The 4,549-nt window shown below is 55.6% G+C and overlaps 1 protein-coding gene across 1 annotated transcript in view; it reads left to right on the top strand.

Annotated features, from left to right (window-relative positions):
- LOC113204729 (uncharacterized) overlaps positions 1 to 4,549 on the top strand; it is a gene marked incomplete at its 3' end in the record, with an annotated part of 243,415 nt that overhangs the window by 160,790 nt on the left and 78,076 nt on the right. The window contains exon 3 of the mRNA XM_052270342.1: positions 2,411 to 2,437. The remainder of the gene's footprint in view (positions 1 to 2,410; positions 2,438 to 4,549) is intronic.

Below are 4,549 nucleotides of genomic sequence, written 5' to 3'. Positions count from 1 at the left end.
GGGCCGGGGGTGGGCCGGGGTGCACGCGGCCAGACAAAGCGATTGGGCCGCTCAAAGACGATGAAAGGCGCGGCCCGGTGGACCTGGCGAGGCACTAGGTGAGCAGCAGCAGCAGCAGCACATTCGTTTTGCCCCGCCGTTTGATGAAAATGTGTATATGGGAGGCACAGGCAAGGATTGGTGTGTGTGTGCGTGTGTGCGTGTATGTTTGTGTGAGTGGAGGGGCTCTCTCTGCGCAGGTGGATGGCGCGGAGGGAGCGAGCGGGAGGGAGAAAGTTTCCAGCACGCCGCGCTTCTTCTTCTGCCACTCCCATAAAGAGGGAGGCTTGTTAGAGAATTTCTATAATATTTGTGTGATTTTTTTTTCCTCCTCCGTTTCCTTGCTGGCGGCTTGCGTTCGCTCCACCCGCCGCCCGCCCCTATAGCCTTGGCGTCGTCGGTGAATGACGACGACGACGTCGCCGCTCTCAATGCCCTTCTGTTGCTCTCCACTTTGCTAAAGTTGCGGGTTTGTGCGCTTGTGCGGGAGCACAGCGGAGCACAGCAGCCGAGCGAAGAGCGGAGCGGGGCCAGGGCATTGGAAATGATAATAATCCACACAATTGTCGTACTGCGACTCTGGGCCCTGCCACGCCCAGTAATCCGGGCGACGCGTTGGCGGCACTAGCTCCCCCCCCCCCCCTCCTCTCTCTCCGCACCACGCCACGCTCGCCCCCCGACGTTGCCAACTATGTTTTCCATCAGGTCGGCCTTCTCATCTGCGCGTCGCGCGTCTCGCGCCGTCCGTCTTAATGGGGAGACAGCAGCTCGGGGAATGAATGAATGGGAGGGGTGAATGGGAGCGGGGAGTGCGGCTATGCCTGCCTGTTCGCCCTGGCCGCGGAGGAGCTGCGCCAACTTCTTTTCAGCCCCGCCCCCCTCCCCCTCTCTCTTATTTGTCACGTCCGCCTCTTCCGGTGACACCCCCGCCCCGCCCAGCCTCGCCCAGCCTCGCCCTTTTCGCTTTCAATTGCAAACCAAACGCGGCCCGCTGTTTGTTTGTTTTCCCCCTCTGTCGCGAGATGATCATGATGACCATTTCCAGTTAAAGTGTCACACTGCGGGGAGCCTCCATCTCCATCCGCGGCTATGCTCGCTGCTGCTGGAGGCATCCGACCTCAGGGCGCGTTTTCCCCTCACCGCACGTGGTTTTCACTTTCCACCCGCAAGCAACCCAACGCCGTCTTCCATATTTCCCAGAGGTGCCTTGTTAGGCATTCATTCATTCCGCCCCAGCCAGACAGGCACAGTGACTCAGGATGACGGCCCAAATTTGGAGAGCGGGGTGGAGGGAGCAACTGAACCCCCCAACCCCAGCAGTGCCAACGCCACCTCTCAGGTGTGTCGCATAGAGCCCTTCAGCTGCAGTCCCTTCTGTCGTATTGTGAGTCTCTCTCTCTCTCTCCCTCTCTCTCCCTGTCTCCCTGTCTCCCTCTCTCTACTCCGCTCGTGACCTTTCCGTATCTTTCACAGACTGCGACATTGTGTCTCGGCTGCCGCAAAGTTTCACCAAGCTGCAGGAGAGACAGGGGCCTTGAGACTGCAAATAAATTACGAAATGATACATCCCGCTATTTTCCATGTCTCACGTGGTACGAATGAATTTTTCGAAAGTTCCGGAGTTCTGCTGAGCAGAGAAGGGAGCATGCTCCACTCCATGTTCCCGCGGCTGTGGAAGGGCATGCTCAAATCATTGTTTAGGATTCTTTTAGGATTCTACAGGTCTTATCTTTCACTTTAAAAACAATGTCTCATATTTTGAGGAAAAGGGGAGAACTTTGAGGGACTCCCGTGTGTGAGGAATGGTCCTCCGATCTCGCCTCAGATTTTGAGGAATCTTTTCAAATCCCTCATTTTTTGAGGACACTTCCCTCGAAATCTGATGAGTTTTCGTCAAACCAGGGGAGTTCCTCAAAGTTTTCCCTTTTCTCTTAAAAATTAAACATTGTTTTTACCGTGTTCTGTACTTGTCAAGAACACGGAAAAAAATGAATTGGTCGTCATAACTAAATATTAGTTAATTTCGTGACAATCGATCAAAAAATTGTTGAGGTAACTAATAATTTGTTGTCAGGACCAAGATTAAGTTGCCAGAGCCAAGAGTTGGTCGCTAAAACCAAGCACGTTTTCTGCAGGAGCCAATTCGTGGTTTGTTTTTAGAACGAATGCGTTAGCTCAAGCACCGAACAGCTTGTTCTGACAACTTAATCTAGGTTCTAAAAACAAATTATTAGTTACCTCAACAATTTTTTGATCGATTGTCCCGAAATTAACTAATATTTAGTTCTGACGACCAATCCATTTTTTTCCGTGAACACTTTGTGATTGTGTAACACTAGATTCTGATCGTATTTTTGCTCTCTGCTTGCAGGTGATGGTCCGGTGGAATCAGTGATTGGTGAGTCTCAACTCCCCCTCAGTTTGTTACATCCAGGGAAATGAAACATTGTAAGGCCTCTATCATTAGCGACGTCGTTCTTTCTTTTCGTGCCCTGTCGTAATTAACGGCCAATTTTGTATTTTACATAACCTCCTTGTTTCGTTCCTGTCTTTTTTATTTGATGGAACAAAAGACAATCGTCGCGCTAACGAACTTGCAAGAAAAGAATAAAAGAGGCTAATTGCTGCAACCAATGGGAATAAGGGAGTTGAGCGGTTTATTCGGTCTACCGCTTTCCGGGGTGAAAAAAAAGGACCAGAGGCAGCAGCCTTGCCTCCTTTGGTCTGAACGGCCTTATATCCTATGCCAGTGGAGGTGTCTGTCTGACCTGCACTACTTCTCCTCCCACCGCCAGCTCCCCTTGATTGAAGTGGACCACGCCCAGCTCTCCGCCAACACGGCCGATGGGGCCTGGGTCGAGAACGAAAGCGCCAGCCAGGATGGAGGTGGATTTTAGTCTTGGATGGAGGAGAACCACGTGTGTGTGTGTGTGTGTGTGTGTGTGTGTGTGTGTTTTCAATGTTGTGGTCTGCCGCTCCGTTTTAAACCTCCCGCTCTCAGTGCGCAGAGGGTATGCCCCCGTCTGGCTCGCCTCTGGGCTCCGGCCAGCGCCAGCCGAGCTCTTGTGTCGCACCGATGGACATGAAGGAGATGGAGGAGGAGGAGAAGGAGGAGGAGGTGGTCTAGCTGCAGCAGTCCTCTGCACTGACTTATCCGAGCGCGCATGTGTGGGTGAGAGAGAGAGAGAGAGAGAGAGAGAGAGAGAGAGAGAGGTGGAGGGAGGTGCCCGCCTGTAGGGCATAGGGGATCAGTTTTGGCCGTCCCCCTTCCAGCTAGCAGCAGTAGGATAGGCCCCTCGGGTCCCATGGGGAGCGCGCTGGTTTCCACTGGGGGTCCCGACTGGGCACTGATCCTTCAGCCTCAAACAGAAGCAGGAAACGTCACCGCCCTGCCTGCCAGGAGCCCGCTGACCCACCCGCCGCCCTGCAAACCCCTCCCTCCTTTAACTGTATATCCTCCGTGCCACTGGCTGATGCTTGTTTTTGGTCCAATCCCATCACGGGCGTACCTCCCGTTCCTAACGGGACGCTGGATAGTGACAAGACGACCCTCGTAATACTTCTGGCCGCCCACCCCCGGCCAGCGTCACGCAGCTCAACCCTTTTCCTCCTTTTCCATCTTTATATTTGAAATTTTCCCGCCACCTGGTGGTAGAACAGTAGCAGTGGGACAGGAAAAAAAGAAGTGAAGGTGCTTGTTTTCTCGGTCTCTCCTCCTTCCCTCTTTTTTACTCTCGGAAGGTTCCCCCCTGCGTTTATTTCGCTCGGCTTGTTTTTAGTTGTGGGAGGGTGGGTAGGGTAGGAGGAGGAGGGGGAGGAAGGTTCGCAGCGAGTGGCCGAGCAGGTACATGTCGCGGCCTGCGGGCTTTGGGATGGAGGGAGGGGGAGGAGGGAGGGGCCACACATGGTGTGAGAGGGGCTTAGCGGTAATCCGGCCGCCCCTCCCCTCCCCTCGGGTAGGTCGATGAATCCCCGCGCGTTATTGGGCGTCTGCCCGGGGGATCCCCCCTTGCGTCTTTTTATTATCCCTCGATTGGCTAATGCCTTGAGGCCCCACAAGGGGCTGCTGCTGCTGCTGCTGCTGCTGCTGCCTCTGCTGCCTCTGCTGCTGCTGCTGCTGCTGCTGCTGCTGCTGCTGCTGCTGCTGCTGCTGCTGCCGACACTGCCGCCCCACATGGACCCCGAGGGGCGGCCCGGCCCGGCGCCCCTCATACGGCCCAGCGACAGCTGCGCCCCGGAGGAGATGGTCAGCCGCTGGACTTGCCCCCGCCACGCCACGCCACGCCACGCCACGCCTCGCCACGCAGGACGCTTTGGGATTATTTTGTAATCCCCGGCCGCGCGTCTGGAAGGAGGCGCATTACGGGTCGGGTCCGGGGGCCGGGCCGGCTGCTGGGGGAGGAGGCCGGACTGCGTGTACAAGCGAGGCGCCGCTGTGTGTCCTCGAGGACATTAAACTGGCATAATAGGGGGCGCGCTAACCATAGGCCTCTGCCAGCGCCTGCCGTCT

Source organism: Frankliniella occidentalis, unplaced genomic scaffold (assembly GCF_000697945.3).
Source record: "Frankliniella occidentalis isolate FOCC.00 unplaced genomic scaffold, Focc_3.1 Scaffold118, whole genome shotgun sequence".
NCBI lineage: Eukaryota > Metazoa > Arthropoda > Insecta > Thysanoptera > Thripidae > Frankliniella > Frankliniella occidentalis.
Note: the sequence above shows the minus strand (reverse complement) of the source record. Positions and strands in the feature narration are given on the sequence as shown.